This window comes from Ambystoma mexicanum, chromosome 10 (assembly GCF_040938575.1).
Source record: "Ambystoma mexicanum isolate Mex_15411 chromosome 10, UKY_AmexF1_1, whole genome shotgun sequence".
In the NCBI taxonomy this organism is placed as follows: domain Eukaryota; kingdom Metazoa; phylum Chordata; class Amphibia; order Caudata; family Ambystomatidae; genus Ambystoma; species Ambystoma mexicanum.
Genome location: NC_090932.1, coordinates 510,213,846 through 510,226,738, shown reverse-complemented (window position 1 = coordinate 510,226,738; position 12,893 = coordinate 510,213,846). Strand labels below are relative to the sequence as shown.

Below are 12,893 nucleotides of genomic sequence, written 5' to 3'. Positions count from 1 at the left end.
TCCCAGACAGGTATCGCCTGTTCAGCTCCGTGGAAACATTTTTTGCCTCACTGGTTTCAAGTGTCCAAGCAAGAGCAAATGCAAAATGGCTTCAGATCACACGGTGGGAATTGATTCAGCTGGCCAATGACACTGAAGAAGGATTCAACATAATAAAGGTGGAATTACGAGCTCTGCGACTAATGACCATGCAGAACAGGTATGTTCTGGACCTGCTAACAGCAATCGATGGAGGTGTTTGCCGAAAAATAGGAAGTGCGTGCTGCACGTTCGTACCTTCTGAAGACGCAGAAAATGGGTCCTTGTCCCACGTCATTGAAGCAGTCCATAACCTGGGAGAGAAAATGAAGCTGGAAGGTGGGGCTAAAGACAGCTCATGGTTCGACAATATCTTCTCCTGGGTTCCCTCCTGGCTTGGAATGACGATGAAATTATTGATACCGGTTGCGGTGGTCGTCCTCGTGGTGTTCTGCTTGTGCCAGGTGGGCCTTCGATGTTGTGCTAACGCAGTCCCTAACGGTGCGATGATGATGGTGACAATGGGCAACTCAGGTGGTACAATTAAGGCGACACAAGAGGTACATGTACAGACAGGACCGGATAATACTCCCAGATACCAGTTAGTGCCTATGTGCCGTGATAAGTACATAGTAGACAAACTATGGCACACCACTATCAAAGAACCCCGAGATGTGGAACTAGAATGGTATGAGGAGGTCTGGGTGGACCTGGAAGAGACGGGTGACTGTATATATTTAACCTGTACCCCAGATGAGTATGCCAGAAGAGGTGAGAGCTTGAGAGGGGTATGCAGAGCATGGATGCCTAGAAAAGGAACACCTGCATGGGATGACGCAGTGATAGAGGAGCAGGAATGTAGAAGGTTGGAAGAGCTAAAGAATTCGTTACTTTAGTAACGAAAGGGGGGAAATGTAGGGGAGGACTGGCCGCGAGGCCCTCCTCACCTACAGTCTTCTCCCCAGGTGAGGACCATGACTCGGTGGGCGTCCCCTCATGCCACCCGGGCCCAGGTGGAGGAGGGTTCACCCGCCGACGACATTGCCCACACATATCCTTTCGATGCATTTACCAAAATTCAGTTAGGCCTAGAAGCCATCTTGTCCAGCAAGCATGGCGTGAGTTCAGCACACTGTAACGAGGCCCCCACCTTTGGAGGGCCTTTCATGCATCTCTGCCGCCACAGCAGCCCTGGTGGATCCGCTGCGAGCGCGTTCCCATGAGAAAGTCAGATATGAGCTAAACCCGAGATGCCAACACTGTAACCTTCTCCCATTCACAATGTAATATTGCTCCTCGCATGACCCGGTCCGCAAGGCCGGGGTGACGGGGAAAGAGCTGACGCATCACTATCTGAAGAAAGTAGAAAATAATTCAAGTATTAGTATTAACGAACTACCTCTGTTTAAACAAGTCCTGTAAACTGTGAATAAACCACAAAAATGTAACGTTATATGATATCACTCCAGGTTTGTACTAGTGCTGCTATAACCACAGAGAAAGATGTTAACCAAACGTGTAACCTCTAACTGTATAAGTGTTTTTTCAATAGTATGTAGAAACCTGAACTCATATATGCTTTCTTAACCACCCAAAGCGGCGAGCATCAATCTCTGTAGGCCATAACCTAGTAATGCCTTGTATAACGTTTTATGTACATACAAATACGCACACAATGTAGTGAATATAATGTTAGGTAATGAAAAGGTACTGGAACCGACTGTATTAAAGAAATGTGTAACGAAATGAAAATATATATATGTGTTTAAATGACATCAAAATAAGGCGGAACAGTATAAAAGTTCTGCATTTAAAAGTTAGCAACGCACGAGGAAAAAACCTTTGTGAGTATATGCAAGGCCATTCTCCCTCCCACCCGGCCAAGCCTGTCAGATAAGGAAGCTAAGGCCTGTGCCGCGCTCCTTCACCTCCCCCAACCAAGCTGGAGCCGCTTCAGAGAGTCAGAGGCCCCGATACCGCACCCAAGGCCACAGCCCACCACCTGGGTTATTTACAGCACGGTAATAAACCCAAGTTTTGAATCCTCTGATCTACCAGCACCCTCTCGTAAAGTCCACAACCCTCCCCCCTAGACCACCCCAAGAACGACCCCCATCACTGGGACAAGACACAGAGACCCATTTGTATAATAACTTCTAACGCGGCAGACAGGCATGTACCAGTCGTCTCAGGCCCCAAAACTCAGCCCCTCGACCTAGAATACCGGTCAATAGGACACAGGTAAATCTCACCCTAACCGACAGTCACCGGACCTCTCAAGAGGTGCATTCCTCATGCGTTGCGTTTATTGTATAAGACAAACTGCGGAGCGATTTATTGATGGACTTAAATGTCGTTTCTTGAATAACTGCAGTGTGCATGGCCTAGGGCAAACGAGTCAGGAGAGGTATTCATCTTTGTCACAGGCTGCCCCAGCATACCAACACCGCTCGGATGACCTCAAGCTGGCCTGCCAGGCCCAACCCAACCCTCGAGGCTGACCAGTGACGTCCTCACGCCAAAGACCAACCGCGCTGCAGCAACACCTATAGTTAGTCGACGCCACCCAATCCCAATTAACTTGTGCCCCCTATAGTGTGTAGGTTCTGATGACGTTTTTTGTATTAGAAATACGCCTGTCTTTGCTATTGTCAGACAGAGCGCTCTCGTAGGTTGCAGAGTTCTTTGCATGCCTTATTTTTGGATAAACTCCCACTTACGCTCACCCGCACTCTGTCTTGGCCTTATTCCCACTACGGGAGAGTCCCTTATTGTCTCTCATTGCGGGGAGGATCGTGCTGAAGTTGGGGGCGCTTCCTTTCAGTAGTCTGACTTCTTTGTTGTATACCTTTTCTTGCCTGGTCTTGGCGTCTTGCAGATGGGTTCTGACCAGTTTATGCTCTTTTTTCATGTACTCTCAGGTGTTTCTTAGCCTGGGATGGCGCAAGTCTGCATGGTTCTTCGCTCCCACTATTACTCGCACATGATGTCCAGCGCATCACAGGGGCTTCTGCCATAGAGCAACTAAACCTGTGAGAACCCTGGAGATGATTGTGGCTTTTCTGGACTGCAAACAAAGCCCATGGGATTAGGTCATCTGAATTCCATCCACTTCCGGTGACCAGCTTCCTAAGGATCCACTTCAGAGTTTTGTTAAACTGCTCCACTAGGACATCCGACTTGGGATGGTAAATGTAGGTCCAGAGGGTTTTGATATTCATCAGTGCCTACATTTCGCCCATTAGTTTCAACATGAAACCCACTTGAGTAAAGAAAGGTATGAGAACCTTCAAGGTGCCTTTTTTGGTGTTGCACCTCAAAGAAAATGCCTCAAGCTATCAGGTTGCATAGTCGACGATCACCGAAATATATCGATTACATGATTTGGAGGTTTCCAATGGGCTGACTATGTCCATACCGATTCTGAAGAAAGGGGCCTCTATACTTTGCAAAAACTGTAGTGGTGCATCATCTGGAGAGGTTCTTTGGAAAATTGGACAACAGGTGTAAATCATGTGTGCATATACCCCAGGCCAGTAGAACCAGCTGAGAAAGGTCTGTGTTTTCTCCAGCCTGAGATGCCCCACCATCAAGTTAGAATGCACCAGGTCCACTACAGCCATCCAGAATTGCTTTGGCACCAATAGTTTGTGATAGTTGGTGCCTTCCCCTCATGGGTTAACATCGACTAGACTGGGTAAGCGGGATTTGGAAGCAGAGCTTAGGGTGGAAGAATTTAATAGCTGTGTGAAAACAAACTTTAGGGATAAATGTTTCATGTTTTTAAAGTTTTCTTTTTTTTACTTTGAAAGTTGTATGTTTAAGTGCCTGCCTCTGGCTATAAACAGCCTGGTCACCTCACCAGGCTTTGCTGAAATAAAGCAAGTAGCACATGATCACTCACTGCGTTCAAACAGGAAATCTGCTCTTCCATTCCACAACATCTATCCCTTCCAATATCACATGATCTCCCGTATGCCTTCCATAAACTGTCTGCTCTCCTCTTCCATCCGACCCCTCTTCTCCTTCCATAAGCCCCCCACTCCTTTCAACTACCATTCGCTACTCTCTTCATCTTCCAAAAGGTCCCATCAATGGTTTCACCTTCCATTGGCTACTCATCATCTTCCATCAGTCCCCCCACTCCTCTCACCTTCCAGCCACTGCTCTCTTCACCTTCAGTCCACTCTCCCATTCCCCATAGAAAAAGCTTCCATTGCCACAGGATGCAATTGAATACTGTCCGGATCCCTGAATAAGAGTATGAGGGAACAGATCCCCATTCCTCCAAAACCATCAAGGACCACATTGACACCCTGGCCCCTGCTCCGGCTGATTTCTGCAACCACTCCTTCGCCACTGGAGTCTTCCCCTCCCCCCTGAAGCACACCATTGTGCACCCTCTTCTTAAGAAACCCCAAGCCGACCCTTCTTGCCTGTCTAACTATCGTCCAATCTCCATCACTCCTTTCCTGGGCAAACTCCTGGAAAAGCTGGGCATCTTGCAGCTTAATCTTCACTCTGAATCTGTTGGTTGTCTGTCTTCAGAGCTGCCAGAAGCATGGAAACTGCTCTCCTGAACATCCGTAAAGACCTGCACTCCAACCTCGATTCCAACACCCCCTGTGTCCTCATCTTACTTGATCTATTGTCTACCTTTGACACGGTCAACCATGCCATCCTGCTCAACCCTCTCGATGATAACCTGGGTATCACTGATCAGGCCCTGGCATGGCTGACCCCCTTCCTCTCTGATCAGCCCTCCCAGGTCCAGCTTGGGTCCTTCCTCTCCTCTATCATTATCTCTACCTGTGGTGTTCCCCAGTGGTCTAACCTCTCTCCCTGGCTGTTCAATCAATACCTGGCACTTCTTGCTCCCGCATTGCCGCTGTCTGTTCCAACTTTCAGGGCTATGCGGATGACACTCAGCTCATTTTCAGGCTCCCTTCAGTCACCTCTTCTCCTTCTCTCAAATCTGAATGCCTGACCACCATCCAGAAGTGGTGTGCCACCAATGATATCTACCTTAATGCCAGTAAGACAGAGATTCTCCTCATCGGCACACCTGCTCCCTCCTTTCCTGTCACTCCCTGGCCAGCCTCTCTTGGCCCTCTTCCTGCTCCCATCTGTGAGGCTAAAAACCTCAGGGTCATCTTTGACTCCACACTTCCCTTCTCTCCTCACATCTCTAACGTCTCGAAGAAGTCACACTACCAGCTGCACCTCCTCAGAGGTATTCTTCCTTTCCTCTCCTTCCCCCAGAAACTTACTGTCGCCAGAGCTCTGGTTCTCACTAAGCTGGACTACTGCAACAGCCTCTTTCTAAATCTGCCTGCTACTACTCTCCGCCCTCTGCAACTCATCCAAAACAGGACTGCTAGACTTGTCCTTGGCCTCAAGCCAAGCGATCTTATCTCTCCTAGACTGAAATCTCTGCACTGGCTCCCAGTGGCAGCGAGGATTAAGTTCAAAACCCTCTGCATTGTCCACAAGGCCCTCTGGGGACTGGGACCGTAAATACCTTCAACTCTCTCTTCCTAAATATCTTCCTTCTCAAGCTCTTCGCTCATCCGCCTCCAACTCCCTCAGGGTTAGTCGTTTCGCCAAGCAGCAAGTTGGTGGTAGATCTCTTTCTTCTGCTGGGGCCTCCCTCTGGAACAGCCTCCCTGCCTCTCTGAAACCTGAGGAGAACCATCTTCGGTTCCGGAAACATCTCAAGACCTTCCTCTTTGCTTCTGCTTTTTCTCCTCCTCTCCCCTGCTGATCTCCTGGCTGAATCTGAATCTGCACTGGTTACCTGGCTACCCTCTGATATTGGGCCCCGGTACCCCCCAGCAGTTGCACCCCTGCACTGCCTCCCTGGCAACCCTTGCACTCAGGGGCAGTTTCTGTATCTCTACAGCCCCTACTAGCACTTGACACTTGATGCCTGCAATTACACTTGTAATTGCCACCAGGACTTTTATTTATTGGGCCTCATTACGAGGCAGGCGTTAAGGGGTCAATGGTGCCGTAAACGGTGCCGACCCTTAACGCCTGATTCCGAGGTCCCTTTGCGCCATGGTGAGTTTAACACCTGCTTTTTGCAGGCGTTAAAATTCATGGCGCTAAGGGACCATGGTGCTAATTACGCCACCGTAATTTACGGTGGCGTAATTAGCGCCTTCCCCACTCCCATTATGCCCTATGGGGCAAAAATGGGAATGGGGAAGGGCAAATGGGAAATGGGGATTTACCACCCCACTCACCTTGGAATGGGGCGGTAAATCCGCCATCCACCATGGTGTAAACGTAGTTTACACCATGGTGGTAAGGGTACGACCCAGGCGGTAACTTACCGCCTGGGTCGTAATGAGGGCCATTGTCTTTATTTTACTGTTATCCTATGTACTTTACTGCCCCCTCCCGTTTCCCCCTGCACTTTTCCCATTCTCCCCTCCCCTGCACTTGCACAATCTCAACTTCTAAGGGCTCCTAAGTCTAACAGAGTAGGCACGATCACAGGGTCACACATTTGGTTAATTGGAGCAGCCAGGATTTGAACCTATTCTGAACATGTTCGTATCTTCCCAGCTCGAGTTGGTACAATTATCTGTAAATGTTTGTACACTAAAATCAATACTCTGTTTGATACAGATGACTTTAAAAACAAGTCACGTGATAAATCAACCTGAAAATGTATTTAATCATTGTAGAAACATGTTGCTAATAGGTGTATGGAGGCCATTATATTTTGAATATAAAATTTCACCAAGTGGATCACTTCTGTTTCCACGTTTGTGCAAAAGGTCCCTGCCATGCAATTTTAATTGTTTTCACCACGTAAAGGAAAAGTAAAGAGTAAAACACTGGCAAAATCACCTTTACCTTTCACTGTCCCACTGTATATCAGTCTGGACAAGTGTAAATGTCTTCCATAATTTACGATTGCAGGAGGAATCTAATCTACAACGGATACCTGTGAAAATCTGCCTACTTTTATCAGGTGTAAACGTCAGGATTCCACATGAATCCATTGTGTTTCCACTAGGAGGAAAATCCATGCTTGCTGTAAACCATGCCGATTTGTCAGCTGGAGAATTAAAAGCAAGCAGACCTGTTAAGTCCGCTCTGCACTCCAACTCCTCAGGCCAAATCATACACAATCTGTGGCGTGTAAAAAGTAGCTGTAAATGCTTTCACCACCACTTTTTTATGCTGTGCGGGACTTGGAAAATGAGCCACTGTGATTTTTGCATGATTTTCCCCATCCTGACTAGAAGCCTTCAAGTTCCAGCATGCAAAGTAATGAGAACCTGCTAAAAATATCATGCACACACAGTGAAATAATTTGCGTGATAATGTCATTGTTTTCCATAGCTTGCAGTTTGTTCTGTACCCCCATAATGTCTAAACAGCCAACAAGCGACCTTACACAGAAGAGCCCGTCAGCATTTGCTCATTATCCAGCTGTTAAATCATCCTCTGTCTCCTAGCTATGTCGTTTATCCATTATTCATTTCTACATGTCTGCATGAGCTTTCAGTCAGTGATATGCGCTTACAATTAACATGCATTCCATGATCCTGACATCAGCCCGGATGAGAGAATGGAGCTTTGCTAGACTCTGGACCCAAATTAACATCACAAATGCTCATGAACGAACAGTCTCTATACATGTGAGCCTGGATGGCCTAAGGAAAGGTCTACAAGCTGCGGCTTTCCCGAGAGTGTGAGCTATCACCCCCATGATCCCTCACCATTGGCTATGTTGGCTTGGGCTGATGGCTGTTGCAATCCAAAATACCTGAAAAGTCAAAGACTGCAAATCCCTGTCCCAAGGACACTCGCAAATGAGGGTGGGACAGTGGAGCGCAGTACTCTAAACTGGCAGCCAGATAGCCCTTGATTCATGTCACATCCTTTACAGGAACCTCCGACCTTATCCATCATCAAAAGCATGTGATGGGAAAGTCGTGTGTGCAGCAGTGTCAATATTGTTTGTTGGCCAACTTGGCAGACGAGGTGTCAGGGAAAAGAGTGTGAATAGAGGTATCCGGTAATTGTATCCCCACCAATACCCCACCAGTAATGGGGTAAGGCCATGAGCAATATTATTAGTGGGGATAATTTATGGGGTTAATGGGACCTGGGGTTGCGGGGGTGTCCCCATTCCATTAACAAAACTATGGTGGTTGCAGGGGTGTCCCCCGCAGGTTCCATGGATTAATATTGCTGCAAACCTAGGAGGAGTGACCACCTTACAGGCTCAGCAAGTCTTTGCTCCTGTGTGCAGATACTTGTTGCAAGGACTTACCTTGGGGTGTTCAGGCACAGGATCTCTTGAGTGCACATCCTGTAAGTTAAAAACAATATACTACTAAGAAGGTGACAGAACAATCCAAAAAACACATGCCAAGCAGTAGAATACAACAGAGTACCTGCAATCTTGTCAGGGGGATGCCTTGAAGCTTTAATGCCCCTGTTCAGCAAGTGTGATGGCCATAACTAGAGGTGGTACCCTCAAACAAACCTCCCTTAAGAAATAATAGTAATGCTGACCTCTTCAACAAGATAGGAATAGAGTGAGCCAAGACCCATTATGGACTCCACTGGGAAAATATGATCAGCTCAGAAGAAACAACATCCTACATTGTGAAACAATGAACTGCTGACTGAGCTCTTCCCTTTATTTAGGTTCAGGCAGGAAAGAGGCCATGAATCAGTGTCTGTTCTGTAGACATGCACAGTGAGCCCTCCACGGTAATGAGCATGGTCCCTTCCATAACCATACTCCAGTCATGGGCCGATCATACAGGAGCGGATGGAAACCAACCTCAATAAGCCAAGCTGCTTTACACAAGAGGCTAGCACACTGGCTGTGTGGGGGAGGTGGAGAGAGTCAAGTTCCTGGATGTCACGGTCCAGATTCTGCTTCAGGGCCCCTTCGGGAAGGGAAACAATACCCATGTTGTCTCCAAACCCAAACACGTATATTACATATGAGCACACATCTGCAGTAAGTGACTAAAGAAAGGTTGTGCTGGTTTATTTCCAAAGGAAGACCATGCACTTAGTTTTGACTCAACTGAATTGAAACTCATTGAGCGGTAGCCCCTTGTCACTCAAACTCTTGAGCTACGTCTTAGGTTTAAATAAAAGCAGCAACATTCCATCAACATTTCAGCCTCCCCAAGGAGAGCAAACCATAAGTAGACTGCATTGAGGAAGGATACCAGCAAATGTTTGCCTTGAACAGTTAGAAGAACCTAAAAAAGAGGCTTTCACATTTCAGGGCAACAGGGATCAGAGCTCACCCCTCTCTAAATTGCGACTACACCAAATGAGCCATACTTCTGTGCTTACATCCGGACATATGGAGGAAGTTTCCTTGTTTCTTATCATGCTCGCCATTCCTTTGCACTCAATTGCATATGTCATATCCATTATGAACCAATGCCCTGCATCATGTTTGATCATTGTAACACACTGTGGCATCCCCCTGCTCCCCCGTTAGCCTTCTGAACTCCAACATCAAGTTCTTGTGTTGTGAATCTTCTGGTAACCGTGACCCTTTTCTCCCAAAGCCCACCACACATATCTGCCGAGTCTCACAAGGGTGCATTTTATCACCATGGCTTTTCAGCGCCTTCCGGAACCTCTTGCTTACCTCATCATGCCAAGCACCTCCATCTTCCAAATCCATGCAGATGATACACAGTTCACCTTCAGTCAATGTCGGACTGCATCTGATCCGCATCATATCTTGGAATGTCTTATCCAGATTCAGGAATGGATGACTGACAACAGCCTCTGCCTAAACATCAAAAAGACTGGGATAATCTACTTTGGCAATACCATTCGCTCTGCTCTTCCCATCACGTGTCCTCCTTTTAAGAGTCACACACAATCCTTTCTTCTTCCACCAAGGCACTTACTTTTGTGTTTGACAGTCCCTCGTCCTTTGCTCCTCAGATACCTGAGTTTATGAAGAAGTTCCACTTTCAGCTTCATGTGCTAAGATGCATTTTCCCACCCCTGAACATGACACAAAGAGACAGGTAACATTTGCCATGGTTTGCTAGATTTGTGCCTTGACTACTATGAGTGTCTCCTGTTGGGTATCCCGAATAACTTCCCCCAACAACTACAGGCTATTCAGAACATAGTAGCCAGACTCCTCTTGGACCTCAAACTCACGGATCACTACACACATGCACTAAACTCCCTGCACTGGCTCCCTGTGAGAGCTCGTGTTCAATTCAAAGTCCTCTGTCTCATCATGGCGACTACGGAAACAATGGCCCACCTTATCTCAGGCATCCCTTTAACCTTGCACTTGCGCGATCTGAATGACACCTGGCCTAGTAGGATCGTTGTCTGTCTCCCTTTGTCCCCCCCCTGCCTCGTCGCGCCTTGAAACACTTGTGTATAGGCGCGTTACAAATGCCATATCATATCATATCATATCATAGAAGGTGAATATGCTTCCTTCGAGGCACCTGAAATAATCTGGTGCTGAGGCAGTCGTGGTTGCTGCCTTCAGGAAAAGTAAGCTGGGGCAGCACTTTGGTTTCGCCTGCTCTTCCAGGGGCTTTCAGGTGTGTTGAGATTGAGAATTATCTTCACTTTTCAGGAAATCCATTGGACTAAAAGGCTGAACTTCATGGCCATGGCTGCCGGGTTTACTCTCTAACTGCCACTCCATCGCACGGAATTGATTTGACTGCCTTGCCCTTTATGAGGATACTCTTCATGCTCTCCCAGGGGTGTTGCTAGGTCTGGAAAAGACCCGGGGCTAAGGTAATGTCAGAACTGTCGGGACTGGGGGCTAGCTAGCCTTTTGGCTGTAGCTCCTGAGATTTTATCCGGGGCTACAACCAAAAGACCAGGGGCTATAGCCCCTTTAGCTCCCCCCCCTAGCAACACCTCTGTGCTCTCCTCCCTTTTCCATCCATGCAACTGATCTACACGCTTCCAAAGCTTGGAAAAGGTTGCATGTCCCGTCCCCCGTTCACTACAAAATGGCCGTGCTTATGGTGGTGCCCTACAAACGTCCAACACAAAAATACATGAGCTCCTTACAGTACCACACCACACCCTGCCAGCTACATGCTCCACACTCCCATGAAGGCACACTTACCACTGCCATACATCTTACTTTTACACAGCAACACAATTGACTCAACCCTGAACAATATTTAACTATTCTTTGTGTTCATATGCAACAGAATTAACACTCCAACGAAGCCACATAATGTATTGCACCCTCACCCCACCCACACCCCCGTCCCCCACCGCCCGACACTGAAATCTAGGGCAAAAGGAGTGTCCAGAAACATGCTTTTTCCCGTGCTCAGAACCAAACAATCTCACTATATATCTCCCGATTTATGTAAACAGGAAACAGCTGTTTCAGACTTTTCTTGAACTATGCAACGGGACACAATACCTTCCTTCCACCGTGATCCATTTCAAGGGCTATGCCTTTAATAAACTCATCACTTCATTTGGTGACTTTTCTAAAACTAATCTCAGAAAAGCACAGTGTATGTCATTTAATTGGGAGGGCTGATATCATTCGTGTACATTCTGCACCCCTCCATTCAAAGGACAAGTAAAAATAGACCGAGAAGGTAATGTGCATCACTGGGATAGCCTGATTTATTTACAAAAATGAAATGTCTATATAGCTTACCATTTACTCTTTGTAGTGAAATTAATTCAATTGTGGAATGTGTTGATAAAAACAAGCATGCTTCGCACATCGGTAAATGGCTGCAGCATGCTGAAAAACATTGAATAAAGCAGTATAACTAAATGACTTAGGGCCTCATCAGGAGTTGGATGGTATCCCGGCAGTAAATGCGCTGGGATACCGCCCAATGCTATTAGCGTTACCGCAATTCGGTCCAGCGCAATATGCGCTGTTAATCCATATTTATTCTGAGTCCATAGGACTCTATGGGGCAGTAACAGTGCCGGCGGAAATGGCGCTGCAAATGGGCGGAAAGGGGAGGTTTTTACCTCGCACTTTCTGCCCAAACTCAGGATTGGGCGGAGCGGTATTGTGGCGGTAATAGTGCTACCGGTGCATTTTTACTGCTCCGCCCAACCCCTGATGAGGCCCTTGGACTGCAAATACCCTACAATCTTGATTCAATAGTGGCAGGCGGGCGAAAAGCACTTATTTGATTCACTGTCTTTATACAGTCTACATGTAGAAAAGGTGCACTGTCGAAGAGGCCCACAGCCCTGTCTGGCCTGGCCGTAACTGGCCGCAGTTACAGGCCAAATTTACTTGATGACTCTTTAATAATAATACTAATAGTAATAAATGGCACATGTTCTATTAAACCTATTTATGCCTTGTTGAAATTGCTCCATGGAAAGCACCTGTGGGCAACAAGTTTGTGTTTAAAGAACTGGTAGCCTCCATTTGCACCGAGAATTGTCAGATAGTATTATACTTCAACCAATTACTTCACCTGTGTGCTTTTGTGAGCTTGGTTTGCACTAAACCTTCTTCCCGTTTTCAGAAGCATTTGAGTTAAAATAAATGCAAAATCCTTAGGCTTTATGTATTTAAATCCATGCTACTAACTTCACCTCTGTTAGTACATTGTGTTTCCATCTAAGTATTGTTCTCAGACATACAGGGCTGATTTATTAAATATGTAGCTTAAGTAAGACTGAATTTAGTAAGCTAAAAAAATATTGTATATATATTCACAGAAAAAAGCATAGTTACGGTGCAGTTAAGGTGCCCAGATTTAATGCAACAAAACGCTTGAAATTCAGAGGATTGCGGATATGGGAAGTCATGACAAGCTTAACTCGGCATGCTCCAGTTGATGTCCCCTATAATGCCATGTACCCCATGATAACATTTTGTA

General features: G+C 46.7%; 1 long non-coding RNA gene across 1 annotated transcript in view; it reads right to left on the bottom strand.

The window, feature by feature from the left end:
* The window catches only part of LOC138493193 (uncharacterized), a 359,366-nt gene that overhangs the window by 339,500 nt on the left and 6,973 nt on the right, over positions 1-12,893 (bottom strand). Inside the window, exon 2 of the long non-coding RNA XR_011276302.1 lies at positions 8,315-8,353. This is a non-coding gene — a long non-coding RNA (uncharacterized lncRNA). The remainder of the gene's footprint in view (positions 1-8,314; positions 8,354-12,893) is intronic.